Genomic DNA, 19,722 nt, shown 5'->3' with positions numbered 1-19,722 from the left:
TAGTTGTAGGACTTCCACTCAGCCAGCGTTTCTGTGGTTCTGGGTGATGTCCGTTCCGTTTTTTAGTTTCACTTTTGAAGTAGTTGTTCAAGGCAGCAAACTCCGGCGTTAACCTATGCTGCCATCTTGGTTCTCCAAAACTACAACACTTCTGAAAAAAATATATATAATCTTTGTGATCTTAGGTTAGATAAAAACTTTTTAGACAGAAAGCAGAATTCATAAAAGAAAATTAATAAAGTGGACTTCATCAAAATAAAAAACTTCTGAATTTTGAAAGATACTGTTAAGAGAATGAATAGGCAAGCCACTCTTCAGGACTAAACATTTTCAAAGCATATATCTTATAAATGATTTGTATTCAGAATGCATAAAAGCTTTTAACACTCAATAAGAAGACAAACAATCTAATAAAAATGGGCAAAAGACTTGAATAGCTTCACCAAAGAAGATAACACAAATGGCAAATAAGCACATGAAAATATGCTCATTATTAGTCATTAGGGAAATGTAAATTAAAACCACAATAAGATACCACTGTGCAACCACCATAATAAAAAAGATAGACAATATGAAGTGTTAGCAAAAATATGAAGAAACTGGAACTTCAAACATTGCCAGTGGGAATGTGAAACAGAACCAACCAGTTTTGAAGTCTTTTTAAAAGTTAAATATATATCTATCACATGACCTAGCCAACCCTTAGGTATTTGCTCAAAAGGAACATAAACGTATGTTTATACAAATACTTTTATATTAATATTTATAGCAGATTTATTCATAATAGCCCCAAACTGGAAGCAACCCAATGTCTATTAATGGCTGAATGGATAAAGAAATTGTGATATAGCCATACAATGGCATACTATTCAGAATAAAAAACAATGAACTATTGATACACACAACAGCATGAAAGAATCCAGACCAAAAAAAAAAGTACATAGTGTATTACTCCATTTATATAAAACTCTAGAAAGTACTAACTAATATAGAAAATGGATGTGTGGTTACCTGGATAGGGAGTGGCTGGCAGGGGGTTACAGAGGTCCATGAAAACTTGAGTGGGTGATTAATACATTCCATATGCTGATTATGGTTATTGCTTCTCAGGTATATACATGTATCAAAACTTACCAAATTGTATACTTCAAATATATGCAGATTATTGTATATCAATTATATCTCAATAAAGGTGTTTAAAAATTATAAAAGGGATAGTTTAGTGAGGACTTGAAGGAAGTGTGGAGGTTAGCTTTATGGATAACTAATGGGAGATTATTAAAAAATTAATAAACTCTTTGCAATAGGCATTCTTTTCTTTTTTTTTTTTTCTTTTTTTAACTCAGCAACTTTCCCTCCTGGTATAACAGCACCTTCTGCATCAATTAGATTTAAACTATTTTGGCTGCAAGTAACAGCAAATTCAAAATGCTAGGAGCTAAAACAAACTAGAGTTTTATTTTTCCCTTCCATAAATCTAGGCAGTTCAGGGCCAGTATGACTCCATGGTCATCAGGGACCCTGATTCCTTTCTAATTTGTTGCTACAGCTTTTGTTTTGTGATACTGGCTATTCCAGGCCCAGCCAAAACACTTCCATTTCAGGTAGCAGGAAGGAGGAAAGGGACATGCCCCTCCTATTTAGGACACTTCCTAGAAGTTGCACACACTCTTCTGTTTATATCCCATTGGCTAGAACTTAGTCACATAGCCATAGGCAGGCAGGGAGAACTTGGAAATGCTGTCTTTATTCTGAGCTGCCATGTGTCCAGATAAAAGAGGAAAAAGGAGAATAAAGATATTAAGAGATATCTATGGGGCGCGGCTACAGTGTTTTGGACAGGTTCAAGCCTCGGACTAATGAGAGGGCACAGTCCTCTTGTGGCCACGTGCAAGTCCCAGCTGGAGGGCAGAGCCTTCCCAGCACAATTATAGCCAACAGCTATACTTGTAAGCTTGAACCTGTGGTCCGAACACATGGCCCCACGTGCCTGAGTGATAGAGTTCAGGTGCATGTAGTTGAGTAGGGTTGAAACCAACGAGAATGCTGTAAACATCTTGAGCACGCCCTTACTTTGCCTCGTGGCATCTGCTATAAAATAAAGACATGGCTTGTGGGCGCTGGTGCTGTCTCCTCATCAGGGAGCAGCGTCCCACTGAGACCCAGCTTTCATTCTCTTGTCTGTCTTTTCTTAATCCTTTCATCACCCCCATTCAGGATCACCCTTGGCTGTGCTGGCATGGCACAGATATCTAATTAGTCCTTGCCATATCCACTTCTTTTTTGGAGACTCCTCTCTCCTCTCCTCTCCTCTCCTCTCCTCTCCTCTCCTCTCCTCTCCTCTCCTCTCCTCTCCTCTCCTCTCCTCTCCTCTCCTCTCCTCTCCCCTCCTCTCCTCTCTTCTCCTCTCCTCTCTTCTCCTCTCCTCTTCTCTTCCAAAGCATGTGGCGCTATTGAGGACTGCCAATCATCTTAACACCAGGCCAGAGATGGGTGCATGACCAAAACTGGGCCAATGAGTGTGACTAACATGGGAGATGGGAAGTTGGGAGCCCCTGGAAGTCAGGGGGCCATCCTCAGGAAAGCCAATGTGCAGAGGGCAGTGAAGACTGAAAGAAGTGTTCTGTAGGTGTTCAAATCCCGGCTCCATTTACACTTGAGGCCTGCTTGGCTATATTACTCACCCCTCATTTTTGTTACCTGAGACAATATACTTTCTACAGCTCAATTGTTAACCAAAGAAAACACTAGGGACCAGTTTTGGCCCTTGAACAGGCCTCCTAAGGGACCAGCTTCTCTAAAAAATTAACATCCTAATATATAAAAACCCAGAGTCTGTAACGACCAAAGGCTCAACCAACCAGAAGTCAGTCCTGTAGTCCTGCTGTGGCGACCCAGCATTGACTGCCGAGGGTGCTGCGGATCAGGCCTGGATAGAGGCCCGAAGAGAGAGGCAGGGTTTGATCTGCAGCCTCCGTGGTAGCTATTGATCAGCTGTTTCCTCTCTCATTCTCTCTGGGCTTTGCCAGCAGCCATGCCTCTGTTTCTATTTGGGCCTCTGTGGGGGCTGCTGATCAGCCCTGCCTCTCTGATCAGGCCTGGAGACACTGACTGGCATAGAAACTGACCAATCAGAACCAAATCTGGTTGAAGTGCGAGGAGCCAATGGCTGCCTAGGAGGTGGAGCTTTTGACGCTGACTGGCATAGAAACCGACCAATCAGAACTTAATCTGGGTGAACTTCGAAGGCAGAACCTAAGGTGGGGCTGAGAAGGGGTTTTAAGGGCAACAGCTGTTTGGTGTAAGGTGTAAGAAAGCAGTTCAATTTTTTTAATGACCAGTTTTGCAGTATAGTGCATATGGCTGGCTATCAGTCCAGATACAGGGATGATGTATTTTTGTCTGCCAAGAGCATCTCCTCCTGCTGAAAAAGGCTCCCCCCCCCCCGCCCCAATTAAAGCAATCCTATCCTATATAATCTATCTATACTAATAAAAGGGTAATATGCTAATTAGACCGGGTCGACTGGCCATCTTCCAGACGTCTGACTTCCTTCTGGACAAAGCCATGGTGGTGGGGGCCGAGGCAGAGAGGGCAATTGGGGGCAAGATCAGGCCAGCAGGGGAGGGCAGTTGGGGGCAACCAGGGAGGCAGGGGAGGGCCATTGGGGGCGAGATCAGGCCAGCAGGGATCAGGCCTAAACTGGCAGTCAGACATCCCCCAAGGGGTCCCTGATTGGAGATGGTGCAGGCTGGGTCGAGGGGCCCCCCCGCCTGCACGAATTTCATGCACCTGGCCATTAGTAAGAAATATAAATGGCTTCCTGGCTGGTGTTGTCCAGTGGTTGGAGTGTCATCCTGTGCACCGAAAGGTTGCTGATTTGATTCCCCATCAGGGCATGTGCTCAAGTTTCGGTTCAATCCCCAGTCTTGTCACATATGGAAGGCAACCAATGGATGTTTCTCTCATCTCTCTCTCTCGCTCCTTCCCCCACCCTCTAAAATCAGTAAAACATATCCTTGGATTAGGATTTTAAAATATATTTAAGTGTCTAGAAAACATGTAAAAAGATGTACAATCTCATTTCTAATTAGGAAAATAATTGTTAAAACAAAGAAGGATACATTTTTGTTTGCCTAGCAGATTGACAAAATTTCAAAAATTGGATATCCAATCTTAGTGAGGAAATAGACATTTTAATATACTTTATGAGAATGTAAATTGGTACCATATTTGTGGAAAAATTTTTCCAATACCAACCACAATGTGAAATGCATGTATTCTTTGACAAGAAATTTTACTTTTGGAAACTGCACTCCAAAAAACTATGCATAAAAATATTACATCAAATTATGCATAATGATATTTATTAAAGCATTATTTGGATAAGTAAAACTTGGCATCAAAGTGAAACATTTATTAATAAAAAGAGTTTCAATAAGTTATGGTAGATTCACATGATGGCACATTTTATAACAATGTTATAATGAGGTCATTTATAACTATGGCCCTATGGTGTGTGTGAATATATTTATAAAACTATTACAAATAACTAGAGGCCTGGCGCCTGAAATTCATGCACTGGCTGGGGAGGAGGGTGGTCCCTCAGCCTGGCCTGCACCTTCTCACAGTCTGGGACTCCTCGGCAGACATCCCTCTCACAGTCCAGGACCCCTCACTCGGTACCACCCGCCTGCTCGCTGCTCCTTACCTCTTGACTCACTGCTCCTTCTTAGCACTACCATGGAGGCAGGAGAGGCTCCCACCACTGTTGCTGTGCTCACTAGCTGTGAGCCCGGCTTCTGGCTGAGCGGCGCTCCCACTGTGGAAGCACACTGACCACTGGGGGCAGCTCCTGCATTGAGCGTCTGCCCCTGGTGGTCAGTGCCCATCATAATGACTGGTCGTACTGGTCGGTCATTCCACCATAACAGTCGCTTAGGCTTTTATTATATAAACTAGAGGCCCAGTGCACAAAATTTGTGCACGGGTAGGGTCCCTAGGCCTGGCAGACCATTAGGGCTGTTCTGTGGGGTGACTGGCAGGGCAATCAGGGGGCCCCCTGCTGACAACTGCCTCAGCCATTCTGGCACCGCCCACTCACTGGCCCCGCCCCCTGCCGCTGCCAACAGTTGTTTCCCTCTGTAGGGCGCCCAGCAGGGCAATTGAGGGGCCCCCGCTGACACCTGCCTTGGCTGTCCTGGGGCCTGTGGGCTGTGGGCAGGTCCTGTGTTGAGCGTCTGCCCCCTGGTGGTCAGTGCACATTATAGTGACCAGTCATTCCACTGGTTGTTCCACTGTTTGGTCGATTTGTGATAGGCTTTTATTATATAGGATGAATTTAGGTGGTAGCTTGTAGGTGATATACTATTAAAGGAAAAGAGCAAATTACAGAACAGCATATAAGATACAATCTCATTTATTTAAAAAATACACATATATAGAACCTGTCAAAATTTGGGATTCCTTAGCTCTCTGATTAGGACCCTGTTTTCACTTTTTTAAAACATCACAATGAGACAAAAATCAAAGGATACCCAGATAGACTTATAAAAGAGGTTTGTTTTGTGTAATTAAAGCCCGGTGTGTGTGTGTGGTGTGTGTGTTTGGTGTGTTGTTTTGTAGTCATTATCCTGATATCAACCACACTATCCCTGCCTGTCTGCCAGATGGGGATCTTGCTCAATGATCTGAAAAGGATTGGGCCCCAGAGTGAGCTCTGCTCACTAAGCAATGAGCATCCACACCAGGAGCGATGTTCTCTCCCTCTGTCGAACCTTTGCCAAACCAAGTGAGCAAAGGTTCCAAAGTGGGGAAAACGTCCTGATGCTTTCTATTTCCTCAGAGCATACATTGTGACCCCGTGATAATAGGCAACCTTGGCCTTTTACTGGAGACACAGAGGGACAGACAAGTTTCTTCTGCCTAGTCTTTTGTAGAAACACAAAAAGCAAGCACTGCTTTTTATACAGACACTTAAAGCCGGGTATTTATGGATGCTCCATAAATTCTCCTTTATTGCAGTTAAGAGTTCTATCTTCCTGGAATGACCACACAGATCTTAGTGTACCTTGCTTAAGAATAATAGACCTGTGCTCGCTTTGGCAGCACATATACTAAAATTGGAACGATACAGAGAAGATTAGCATGGTCCCTGCGCAAGGATGACATGCAAATTCGTGTTTTTTAATAAACGTGCTTATTCTAAAAAAGATAGAAAGAAAGAATAATAGACCTGCCCAGTCATCATGTCTCAGTGGTTGAGCATCGACCTGTGAACCAGCAGGTCATGGTTCAATTCCCATTCAGGACATATGCCCGGGTTGTGGGCTTGATCTCCAGTGTGGGGCATGCAGAAGGCAGCCAATCAATGATTCTCTCTCATCATTGATGTTTCTTTCTTTCTCTCTCTCCCTCTCTGAAATCAGTAAAAATATATTTTTTAAAAATGAATAATAGACTGGCCTAGCCAGTTTGGCTCAGTGGATAGAGCATCGGCCCACAGACTGAAGGGTCCTGGGTTTGACTCCAGTCAAGGGCACGTGCCTCAGTTGCAGGCTTGATCCCTGTGCAGGAGGCAACCAATCGATGTGTCTCTCTCACACTGATGCTTCTCTCTCTCTCTTTGTCTCTCCCCCTCCACTCTCTCTAAACATCAATGGAAAAATATTCTCAGGTGAGGATTAATAAAACAAAACAAGAATAATAGCCGAAACCGGTTTGGCTCAGTGGATAGAGGGTCGGCCTGCAGACTGAAAGGTCCCAGGTTTGATTCCGGTCAAGGGCATGTACCTGGGTTGCGGGCACATCCCCAGTAGGAGATGTGCAGGAGGCGGCTGATCGATGTTTCTCTCCCATCGATGTTTCTAACTCTCTATCTCTCTCCCTTCCTCCCTGTATAAAATCAATAAAATATATTTTTAAAAAAACACAAACAAACAAAAAAAAACAAGAATAGACTATAATTATAGTCTGTTCATCTCATCTGCTCTCCATGAAAAAAATTAATTACATAATGGTGTTAGGGGCATCAGGCTCCCTGCCTGCACCCTGTATCCCTGCCACCCCCTTCCTCCAGGGCAGCGGTTCTCAACCTGTGGGTCGCGACCACTTGGCAGTCGAACGACCCTTTCACAGGGGTCGCCTAAGACCATCCTGCATATCAGATATTTACATGACGATTCATAACAGTAGCAACATTACAGTTATGAAGTAGCAACAAAAATAATTTTATGGTTGGGTCACAACATGAGGAACTGTATTTAAAGGGCCAGAAGGTTGAGAACCACTGCTCCAGGGGATTTCCTTAAGGTTGTGCATAGACAAAGGTCTGGAAGGAGACACAAGAAACCATCCATCTCTGGTGGTTACCCAGGGGTGGCAAGAATAAAGAAGATAAGGGTAGGAAGGCTTTCTGTGTGGCTTGAATATTTTACATGTTTATTTCTTTTGTAATTAAAATTCTCTTTCCTGCTGAAAATTCATGCTGCATGACTATTGTGTGTGTGTTGAAACGGAAACCTCGCCCCTCCCCCCAATTCTGAAGAACATTTTGGCCCTGTGTTTTCCAGTCCACCTCTAGGTGGAAGTTGGGTGGCTCTCTATTTAGGTATGCATACTGGTTAGGTACTTTCCATTCATAAAGGATATCTTAAGTTGATCATCCTTAACTAAACCATACAACTTCTACACTTCAGATTCTTCCAAAAAGTATAACCTTGAATTATCTGGTGTTGAATTAGTAGCAAAAGTTTAGTTGTAAAACCATGTTCAGAGATATAAAAAAAAACAAAACACCCACACATCTCCTTTAGGGTTTTAGTTGATATTATGCATGGCTATTCAATGAATTATATGTAGCCTTAAGCATAAAAATACAAAGTAAATAAAACAAACAAACAAAAATATGTTCAGGAAGAACTGCCTGATGGGAATGGACCCATTCTTTAGTCATGTTCAATTTTGTTGGTTTTAGAGCTAGATCCTGTCCTTGGAGAGGTTTTTTGGGCTACGTTGCCTCAACATCCCTCACCCTCATGACCTGGCCCTTTTCTAACCTACACATTGACATTTTGCCTTGGGTCTACACTGAGAGGTGCTTTAGGAAATAGCCACACCATAGTATATACTGTAGAATTATTATTGAGAACATTACCTAGATATCACAACAATATATGAAATGCTATGTTTCTTCCTGAGGATCTGGTCCTCTTTATCTAATTAAAACTTTGAGCCCAAAATTTTTTAAAATATATTTTTATTGATTTCAGAGAGGAAGAGAGAGGGAGAAAGAAATAGAAACATCAATGATGAGAGAGAATCATTGATCCGTTGCCTCCTGTACACCCCCTACAGGGGTCAAGACCACAACCCGGGCATGTGCCCTTGACCAGAATTGAACCCCGGGACCCTTCAGTCCATAGGCCAATGCTCTATCCACTGAGCCAAACTGGCTAGGGCTGAGCCAAATTTTTGTGCTTCTCAGTGCCTATATAGAAGTTCATGGATGAACTTTCAGTGCTTACATATTATATTTATTATATATTATATTATATTACATTACATTATATTATATTATATTATAGGTCCGGTGGGGTCTGGCCGGCCCACCCCTAATGGCTCTGGGCCGGACAGGGGGTGGGGTCACAGGAGGTTGGCTGGCCAGCCCCACACCCTGGTCAAACTCCTGGTTGAGGGGACAATTTGCATATTACCCTTTTATTATATAGGGTTACATCCCATATAATAAAAGCCTAATATGCTAAGTGTCCAACCATTCATTTGACTGTTCAACCAGTTGCTATGATGCTCAGTGACCACCAGGGGGCAGATGCTCCTACCGGTAGGTTAGCTTGCTGCTGGGGTCTGGCCAATTGGGACTGGGAGAGATGGGCCAGACACACCCTGGAGCCAACCTCCTGCGGTCCCTCCCTGGCCTCTAAAATATTTCTTCTAATTAATTTCCTTTCAATGTGCATGAAACCATGCACCAGGCCTCTAGTTATATATTTTTTTATGCCTAGGTATTATAGTTTTCTACTTTTTTACTTTTCCTTTGCCCCCTTTTCTCATTTATACTAGTACATTTTCATTGTTATATTTTATGTATTTGTATAAATGATCTCAAATCTCTCTTTTTTTAATAAAAGGTACTAAGGGATCCACTTTATCTTTGAAGCATAAAATTTGCTAAACCTCACATGATTCAAACCAAGATTCCAAAGCGTTCTACAAGGTTTCTGAGTGTGCCATACTAACATCAGTGTCCTCAACAGTGAACACTGTTGTCACAATTCTGGAGTGACCATGAGAGGTGCAGACCTCTGTGAAGTCAACATTGTCTAGTTCAAACGACTGTATCTTTGGTTAGTGAAAAAAAGTCCTAAGACTTGAACTCTATGGTATGCTAAGTGAAATAAGCCTATCAGAGAAAGACAAATACCATATGATTTCACTTATATGTGGGATCTAATGAACAAAATAAATAAACAAACAAAATAGAAACAGATTCATAAGTACAGAGAACAGACTGACAGCTATCAAGGGGAGGAAGGTAGGAGGGCTAGGTGAAAAAAGGTGAAGGGATTAAGCAAAAAAAAAACCCAAACAAGCCCAACCTTATAGACATAGACAACAGTATGGGGATTACCAGAGGGAAAGGGGGGTGGGGGAAGGTTGAAGAGGTAAAGGGGGATAATAGTGAAGTAAGGAGATTTGACTTTGGGTGGTGAACACACAATACAATATACAGATGATGTATTATAGAACTGTACACTTGAAACCTACATAATTTTGTTAACTAATATCACCCAAATAAATTCGATAAAATTTTTCTAAAACACTTAAACTCTAGACCCAGTTAATTTATTCATTTATGTAAATATTTATTACTAGCTTACTATGCACCAGGCATGCAGTTAGGTTCTGTGGATACAATGGTAAACTAGACATGGCCTATGCCTTCATAGATTTTGTAATATAGAAGTGAAGAAAGACATTAATCAAATAATTCCAAGAATGTAATTACAGGTCATAAATAGGTTCTGGGAGCATGTGGAATCAGAACTTGTCTTGAAAGTCAGGGAAGATGTCTTTGAATTGAGACCTGCAGGATAAATAGATGTTTGGCAGGGGCGGGGGTGGGGGGGTGGCGGGGAACGGACAGAAATAGGGAGAGGCAAGAAGCATTTGGGGAAGTGATTAACAGAAAGTTACCACAAAATCCATGTGGTAGTAGGGAGCACAGCACAGTGGAGGAACCTAAAGAAGAGCCTTGGCTAATGCAGACATTTGGGGGACAGTGGTGCCAGCTGAGGCAACATCAATAGACAGGTGGAATGCCACTAAATCATTAAACTGTTTTAAATAATAACTAACCATGTGAGCTATGATAAATGATCCAACCTTTACAAGCATGTTTCCTTGGATGTAACACTCTGATCTTTAAGTGCATGGTGATGCCAAAGTATCTACCGAATTACCGTTGAAGTTACAAAGGGATTTAAGCTGAACTTTCTCTAGGGACCAGCACACTGGAAATTTCTATTTATTCCAGAGAAAGCTGTCTATAGAAGAGGGGCTCTTGGGGGAATTTTGGGTTTCTTGTTTGAAAATCAAATTATGCACCATGAATAAAAGTCTCCGATGCAAATATTCTTGTGATGGGTAACATAGAGGGACTGATGTCTGCCCCATCCCCTTCAGTTACTGGACTTTTACTTAAAGGTTTTATTAATGTCCACAGAAAACTTACCATATGCAAATCACTTTCGGATATATTTAATCCACGTAACAAGCCTGTGACTTGAGGATCGTTTTTTTATTTTTATTTTTCAGAGATGAGAAAACTGGGGGCCAGAAAAATTAGGTAACTTACTCAAGGCCATAGAGCTGGAAAATTACAGAGCTGGGATCCAAACTCAGGTAGTCTGATCCAAAGCCATATAAATAACCTCACCATAGGGGTTTCAACAAAACTGAATGTGGCCCAGAATTGCCTGTCAGACCTTGTAGCGACTGTGAAGAGGAGGAGGGCATGGAAAACTTGGCTCTACCAGCTCTCATTCCATGAACCCAATGTAAAAGAAATCTTATCTTCTAAGAAAATGCCCTCATCTTCTGTTATGTTAGAAATAAGGTGAGCCCCTCCCCCCCACAACCACCACCACCAAATCGGGAGTCATGGTAGAACACAAAGGATACTCAGGAGCCAGACAGCAGGGCAAATATCTTTACTCCTGCAGGAGGGTGTACACGCACAGGGTCTCGCAGCACACACACTGAGTGAGCGGTCCACTGGGTCTTTTATGCTTGATGCATGTCATCTGTCCCTCATTCTTGACTGGTCAGAGCTTGGGCTCACACTCTTTCAAGATTGGCTAATTTAAAGGAAAAAGGGAGGGGTTGACCTTTGGCATTTCAAAATGGCAACTGCCTTCTTTGACAGAAAAGATTCTTTTCACATGCTATCAACCCAGTCAGGTAAGGCATAAGCAGAAAGTCGTTTATTTATCAAAGTAACTACATGAGATGGTCCCCAGCTTAAAAGAAGGAAGTGAAACAGATATATCCTTCTGCCTAAAGAGATATAATGTTCTGTTTCCACAGATGGCCTTGACAGGAGGTGGGTTCTGAGAGACCTGTACTTTAGAAAGAGAAGCGAAATGTCACCAGACTTTCATATCTGTAGAATTTTGTTGGCTTTCTATAAAGAGGGAGAATATAACACGGTAACAGCTGCCAACAGTTCTGTTTTAGCAAGAAAACCACCTTTGGAACAAAATCAGACCCACACAGGGATGCAATAAGATGTCCTAGAGACAGCAAGTTCTGATTTGCTCTGGGATTCTTAAGAAGCAAGCTCTCCAATCCTGCTGAGTCAATGGGCAGGATCCATTTTCAGTTCTCAACTTGTCCTGAGTTGCAGTAAGTCTCTTGCCAAGTTGAATCAGTGTAGCATCGGTAGGAACCTATTAAGAACTCCACATACCCAGGGAGAGAGCAACAGAGTGTTGTGAACTTTTATTTGGATAAAAGTGCTCCAAAGGGAAGAAATTAGCAAGCAATCTAGTCATGGAGTCAAATCTTTTGTTAACAGAAGGAAAAGGGAGGACCTGCTCTGGTTGGCCCAGCTCCATATTCATTGGGCAACTACGGTTTCCTTTTTTCTAATTCTGACAGTCCCAAGCTGGATGCCAGTTGGCCTGCAAGTCAAGGTTTCTTTGCAGACTTCTTTGCCTGGGTGCTTGACTTCTGCTGTCCAGACCTCTTGCAGAGGCCATGCTCTCACCTCCTGACCCCCTTTTGCTCACTGGGCACCTAACCACCTGCCTGGCTTTTTGCATTCCTGGTCTCTTAAAGCATTTCATTGGAATTTCTGGTCAACTTGGTTGCTGTTTGCTTGCTTAATTTCTGGCACACTCTAAATTCTGCCTGCCTTTGGCTTCTGAATCACCGATCTTTCCTGTCCTTTGGTTCTTGTGTACTTCTAGACTCCTGTTTTTCTATGCTTGATGGCCCACTGCCTAGCAGATACCCATTGCCAGCTTCCTCTACCTGTTTGATTTTTCTTTTTTTAAAAAAACAAACCTGTTTTTGCAAATCACCACCATTGTTCACAATCCCAGAACTGACATTTTTAGAGCTTAAGGTGGAGCAAATCAAGAGGAAATACTCTTTTGGAAAGAGGAAATGCAGATTAAAGGGGAGGGTTTGCTTAGCCTTCTTTAGGTGTGACTCTCAGGAAGGCAAAAACAGAGAACATACAGTTTAAAAGATCTGAATTCAAATAGAAATTTATTTCTGGTAATGCAAGTAATAAAATAATAATTATCTGGGAAGAATTTAAAGTAAGAACTTTGCTAGATCATTAATTCTTTTTTTTTTTTTAAATATATTTTATTGATTTTTTACAGAGAGGAAGGGAGAGAGATAGAGAGTTAGAAACATCGATGGGAGAGAAACATCGATCAGCTGCCTCCTGCACATCTCCTACTGGGGATGTGCCCCCAACCCAGGTACATGCCCTTGACCGGAATCGAACCTGGGACCTTTCAGTCCGCAGGCCGACGCTCTATCCACTGAGCCAAACCGGTTTCGGCTCATTAATTCTTAATATCTATTTTTTCATATAAAGAACATTTTGTTCCTTTGACATGTGTTTTTAGCTTATCACCAAATTTTGAACATGTAAATTCAGATTTTTTTAAATGGGTAAAATATTTTAACATTCACAAACACTTATAAGAGAGAATTTATTTTTAGTGTCCCAAGTTTGAAACTAGTGTTTAATTAATCTCATTGAATTGTGCCATTTCATAGGGATACACTGGCTCTTTTTTGAAAGGTTATAGGAATTTAAGAGAGTCCATTCTGTTTTTAGGCGAGTTCATTCTTAAGGCATATATACAGCCAGCTGTTCCCTATCGACAATATATTTTTCATATAAATAAATATGTAACGCTCTTGTCCCTTAAAAATTTGCGAATTATGTGACTCTAGGATTGTACAGTTGTAATTTTGTTTGGAATTAGAGAGACAAATCCAGTCGTTTCTATATTTTCCGGAATAGTATGTAAATGTCCAAATATGCCTTCATATTGTTAACCCAAATTCAAACCGCACCACAGCTGCAATGCACTGGGCAGTCATGGAGATCACTGGATTCTATTACACAGTTCTTCAACACGTTTTTTCAAATAATCAACTCTTCTTTAGTTTCTTCCTATTTACCTTTTGGCTTCTACATTTCCTCCTCATTAGCTTCTTTAAATAAGACAAACCTAAAGGAAATGAAGGCAACTAGGACACTTGAATTCTTTTTTTCCACATAAGGTTGGGTGGCGGTGAAGTAGCAAATCCACCACCTAAAACACAGTGTAGAGAACAACTGGGTTTTGCAAATCCATGCACTTCTTTAGCAACTGCAGCCCTTACCAAGATATGTTTTTCAGGTTCGAAAAAGACAATAATGGTTTCAGACTTCTTTTATTCTTCTGAGGCTTAATATTCTAAGAAAAGAGGCATATTCACTGGGGCTTTCCCCCCCCCTTCTTCTCCATTAGGACAATAGATAACTGGTGTAAAGATTTATTCTCAGCTATACTTGTATAATCTTTGTTTTATTTTAAGCCGAATGGAGCAAAGCAGCAGAAATATGTGGGGAGTCAGATAGCCTGTGATAAAATCCTGGTTGTACAGCTTTCCAGCATGACCTTTGGCAAATTCCTCAACCTCTTCTCACCTGAGAAAGATTTTGAAATAATTTCAACCCCACAGCTTGTGATCTATGGTCAAGTCATCCTTGACACTGTTTTTACTTTGATAATATCCTACATTCTCTCCATGTCTCCCTGTTCTGATAATTAGACCTGGGTCTTTGTCCCTGTTCCAAAATTTATCTTCCAGTTGCCTGTCTAGCACAGTAGATCACCTCTAGGTTTAGAGCCCTGCCCTTCACACAAATGGTGGTTATGGACACTGACAATCTTTGGCAAGATCTTCCAATAACCACTTTCAACTTACTTGCTTATCTGAATCCCAGAGTACTATCTCCCTGTGAGCAACTTCACTTTGTGCCTACTTGACTCAATGTACATCGCTGCCTTGGGCCCCGTATTGACAATTGCTTTCATGAACTATGGCCTGATATTTTGAAATAGTTTGAATAAATACCTGTTGGCATGTCAGTATTCTTAAGCTCCAGTCCTATCCCAGTGGCTATATTCAAGACTGGTTCTCTTCTCCTCTCTGGATAGCTCCTAATCATTACATGAAAACAAAAAAAACACTGAAAAAGAGAAAAGAAAAAAAGAAGAAAAAAACTCAGGAACGATAAGGAACATGCTTCATATAAGAAGGTTGGAACCCTTATTACATTTTCTGAATCGTGTAGTTCTAATTGGATTTTACTTGGGGTAATCAGTAAGGAAACATCTGGGTTTTCAAAGATCCCTGCTGTCATCTGAGAGAATCGGATGCTTCCTGCGTTTAGATGGTTATTCCTGTGCTCAAGAGAATTGGGAAACATTTAGGGCTGGTCTTCAAAGGAAGAAAACACTATAAATCACCCAGTGAACAGTGCTGTGGAAGTGCTATCAGGTAGTTCTTTGCTGCATGATGTCTCTACGCAATTGTCCCCTTTGGTAGAAAGCATGGCATAGCCTTCTACACACAAGTAACAGGGTAGTGAAACCATATTGTGGATGCTGTTTGAATATTGTGATAATGACAGTTTGTCTATAAAAAGCCCAGAGAGTATTGCCAGGGGCTGAAAATATTCTCAGACAGTTCCATATCCCACTGTTCATAACCTGTTCATAACCCACCATAACTAGGTAATTCCTTCAGTAACTCCCATGTGGCAGGTTTTATAAGATCATTTCTGACACACTTGCTACAGTTATTGTGAATTCTCAATATAAGGCTTTAAGTGCAACATTTTCATTAAACGGAATTTCAATTTCCAGAATTATAGTGTAATGATTCAAGTCAGACAAAACCCTAGCACAAAATTATTATAGATTGTTCCTTTCCTTAAGGAACTAGTCCACAAAAACCAAACAAATAAATAAGTAAAAACCAATATTTCTTCAGTACTGGTAAGAATAAGTAATGGAATAAAGATTATCATTTATACCCAGCCAGTGTGGCTCAGTGGTTGAGCATCAACCTATGAACCAGGAGGTCACAGTTTGATTCCTCGTCAGGGCCCATACTCTGGTTGGGGGCTTGATCCTTATTGTGGGGTGTGCAGGAGGCAGCCCATCAATTATTCTCACTCATCATTGATGAGTTGATGTTTCTATCTCTCCCTTCCTCTCTGAAGTCAATAAAAATAAAATTTAAAAAGATTATCATTTATGATACCATTTCAGATTTTGAATATTCTTTTAAGTTTAAAAGAACATTGTTAAAATCTATTTTTTGTTTTTACTTTTCAGCCTCATTTATTCATTCATTTACTCTTTCAACAAATGTTTGTATATTACCTTCTATTTACCAGGTGCTATGGTAGGCATTAGGGACATAACAATGACTTAGAATTCTAATCATTCCCTTTATTCTGAATAATTCTATATTAAAACCAGATACAGAAAATACCTGCCCAACTTCATATTAGGTTTCTTGTTTTCTACACTCTTAACATCATTTTATAACATTTTGTATACAATAGATTCACAATGTTTGATGGTTGTGTTAGTGGAAAATCAGGAAATCATTATAGTTTTTTATTCAATATCCAACTTGCCTTTTAATAGAAGATAAAAGAGGGCCCTGTCTCTCATTTTAGTCTACATTCTCATGACTTACAACAGACTTCATTTTTCCTGTGGTGCAAATTCAGTTGCCACCTTGCCTTACCAATAATACTCTATACCAGTGATGGCAAACCTTTTGAGCTCGGCGTGTCAGCATTTTTGAAAAACCCTAACTTAACTCTGGTGCCGTGTCACATATAGAAATTTTTTGATATTTGCAACCATAGTAAAACAAACGCTTATATTTTTGATATTTATTTTATATATTTAACTGCCATTTAACAAAGAAAAATCAACCAAAAAAATGAGTTCGCGTGTCACCTCTGACACGCGTGTCATAGGTTTGCCATCACTGCTCTATACCATCTAGTGGGTATAGGCTAAACAGTATAAAATTTGTCTATTCTGTTCCTGGGGAAATTTCATGTAAAATATGGGTTCTTTTTTAAAAAAATATATTTTATTGATTTTCTACAACGAGGAAGGGAGAGGAATAGAGAGTTAGAAACATCGATCAGCTGCCTCTTGCACACCCCCCACCGGGGATATGCCCACAACCAAGGCACATGTCCCTGACCAGAATCGAACCCCAGACCCTTCAGTCCGCAGGCTGACGCTCTATCCACTAAGCCAAACCAGTCAGGGCAATATGGGTTCTTTTTAACTGCATCATTAATCCAGAGCCTAATTTCTTCTTTTATTCTTTTCACTAGCCCATTTCTTGCTTCCCATTTTAAAACTTCAAAGAAGTCTCTGAGTGAGCCTACTTTCCCAAATCACTCACTATGATGTTAACTCAGAGGTCACAAAGTCAAATGCCTACAGGGATCAACCTGGAAAGATAATTAAGGTCTGGGGGCTGGAGCAGGAAAATGAGGGAGAAAGGGAGACTGTGGCACGCTGCAGAGCATAGATCCCACAGAGAGGAGGATGTGGTACTCAGTGCCCACTCATTGATATTGAGTGAATGAAAGGCTTGGTTAGCTGATCATTTCATTTTCAAAAATGTTAGAAATCTTGACCTTTATGTAAAATGTCCCAATCTGTAAATGTTGGGCCAAAAAAACATGTCTGCCAAGGGCTGCCATTTGCAACCTCTGCTTTCATTGGTACTGAACTCAAAGCACCATGGGTTTCTGAAATGTCCTTGAGGAATGTGAGGTGAATTCTGTGATCCCACCCCGCTATCAAGGGAAAGGGAAAGGAAGGGCTCTTATCAGGAGTGTGATTTGATATTGGTCTAATTAGTACATTTTCATTAATCTAATTAGTAAATTGTCATTGTTGTTTTTTAAAAAATGTAACAATCCATTTTTTTAATGTAAGAAAAGGGGGATAAAATATATATATATATTCAATTTAAAAATACATATTCAGTTTTGCTTTTATTTATATATATAAAGGAACGCTGGCACTAGAAAAAGGCATTAAAATTTAACAGAAGTAATTATCTATGCAAAGCAGGGACAAGGTAGAAGGGCATGAGTATGAAAATAAGACTTCTCAATGTATACTTTTTATTTAGTTTTATTTTTTTGAACCAAGTGAGAGTATTACATATTCAAAAGTTAAAATTTAAAAATAAAAATAAAAGGCATTAAAATGTCAATTTATGGTATCAATGGATGAGTATGCATCATAGTGTGACCTTTCCCTCTTCCCGTCATGGCGTGTGCTCATGCATTAATATCTGTGTGCCCCCAAAAGGAGGAATCACCTGGCAAAAATGTCACTTTGCCAATATTGTGAACTTTGTACACCAACCTGAGGGAAAAAAAAAAAAATAGACAGCCCTATGCTGACAGTGAATTGGCAGGTCATCAAACCTGCCAGCCTTGAGGTACTGGCAGAGCTGTGGCTCAGATTCCCAGAGTTCAAGGTGGTGGGATTCATTGTTTTGGCTAGGGTACTTTTATTGTAGGGGTCGCATGTTTGCACAACCAAAACCTGGCACTGTTGGCAACTTAGAGTGAATAAAACACAGGAGAGATATGGCATCTGCTCTACCCTGTCTATCTCGGCCTTTCCAGCACTGCTCATGTCTAAAGGTCATCATACTGAGGAAGTTCCTGAACTTCTTTAGTGGTTGAAGATAAAGCTGAAGACTACAAGAAGACCAAGGAGGCTGTTTTGCTCCTTAAAAAAGTTAAGGCCTGGAATGATATAAAAAAGCTCTATGCCTGGGGTGGGGGTGGGAGGGAAGGGTTAGAAGGGGTCAATGGGGAATAAAAAGGGGACATATGTAATACTTTCAACAATATAGATAAAAATAATAATAAAAATTCCAAACCTGTAAAAAAAAAAAAAAAAAAGCTCTATGTCTCTCAGCAAATGATAACTAATAAGGGCAAAATGAGAAACTGTCGTTATATCTAGTGTAGAGGCTCTTGCATCATCAAGACAATGGTATCATCAAAGCCTTCAGAAACATCCCTGGAATTACCTGCTTAATGTAAACAAACTGAACATTTTGAAACTTGCTCCTGGTGGGCATGTGAGCTGTTTCTGCGTTTGAACTGAAAGTGCTTTCCGTAAGTAGCTGATCTGTATGGCACCCAACGTAAAACTGCCTCCCTCAAGAGTAACTACAACTTTCCCATGCACAAGATGCTTAATACATATCTTAGCAGCATTCCGAAAAGTCCAGAGATCCAATCAGCCCTCCAAGCACACACAAGAAGATGCACTGCAGAGTCCTGAAGGAGAATCCACCAAAAACCCTGAGAATCATGTTGAAGCTAAGTCCATATGCGAAGACTATGAGCTGGAACACCATTCTTCACCAGGCCAACCACCACAAGCTCCCAGTGAATAAAGCAGCAGCAGCGCTAGAAGCCAAATCAGATGAGAAGAGGGTTCCAGGCAAGGAGCCTGTGGTAGGGAAGTAAGGAAGAGGGATAGTGTTGTTAGGAAGCAGAAGCCTTTGGTGGATAAAAAAAAAAAAAAAAAAAAAAAAAGGCTGCAGCTATCAGCAGCTGAGAGAAAGCCCACAGAAAAGAAACCTACCACAAAAGAAACCTGCAGCATAAACTGAAACTTGTTTATTCTGTAAAGGCTAAATCACTTTGAACAGCTAATTTTGAAAAAAAAAAATTATCAAAGATGCAATGATGGGAAAAAAGGTTAGTTTATTTTTATTGCAGAGAGTGTGAAGGTTGAATAGTAGATTAAAATGCATAAAATATATGTAAGAGAATAAAATTGTATAAGGGACGTAGAATTACAAAAGTTCAAGAAGAAAGTTAGTAGTTACAAAATACTCATGGGGATGTAAAGTACAGCACAGGGAACATAGTCAGTAATATTGTAGTAACTATATATGGTGTGAGATGGGTGCTGGATTTATCGAGGTGATTACTTCGCAGGTTAAATAAGTGTGTGATCACAAGGTTGTACATCCAAAACTAATATTGTACATTAATTGTAATTGTAAAATGAAAAATATTTTTAAAAGTTTAAAAAG

The 19,722-nt window shown here is 40.7% G+C and overlaps 1 non-coding gene and 1 pseudogene across 1 annotated transcript; both read left to right on the top strand.

The window, feature by feature from the left end:
- The first annotated feature begins 6,092 nt into the window (after window positions 1–6,092).
- On the top strand, window positions 6,093–6,199 carry LOC118677831. Its single transcript, XR_004974557.1, has one exon. It is a non-coding gene; the product is annotated as a U6 spliceosomal RNA (small nuclear RNA).
- An 11,725-nt stretch (window positions 6,200–17,924) lies between these two features.
- Window positions 17,925–19,293, top strand: LOC118675556 (annotated as a pseudogene).
- The last annotated feature ends 429 nt before the right edge of the window (window positions 19,294–19,722 follow it).

Source organism: Myotis myotis, unplaced genomic scaffold (assembly GCF_014108235.1).
Source record: "Myotis myotis isolate mMyoMyo1 unplaced genomic scaffold, mMyoMyo1.p scaffold_m19_p_2, whole genome shotgun sequence".
In the NCBI taxonomy this organism is placed as follows: Eukaryota; Metazoa; Chordata; class Mammalia; order Chiroptera; family Vespertilionidae; genus Myotis; species Myotis myotis.
This window is presented reverse-complemented; position numbering and strand designations above follow the sequence as displayed.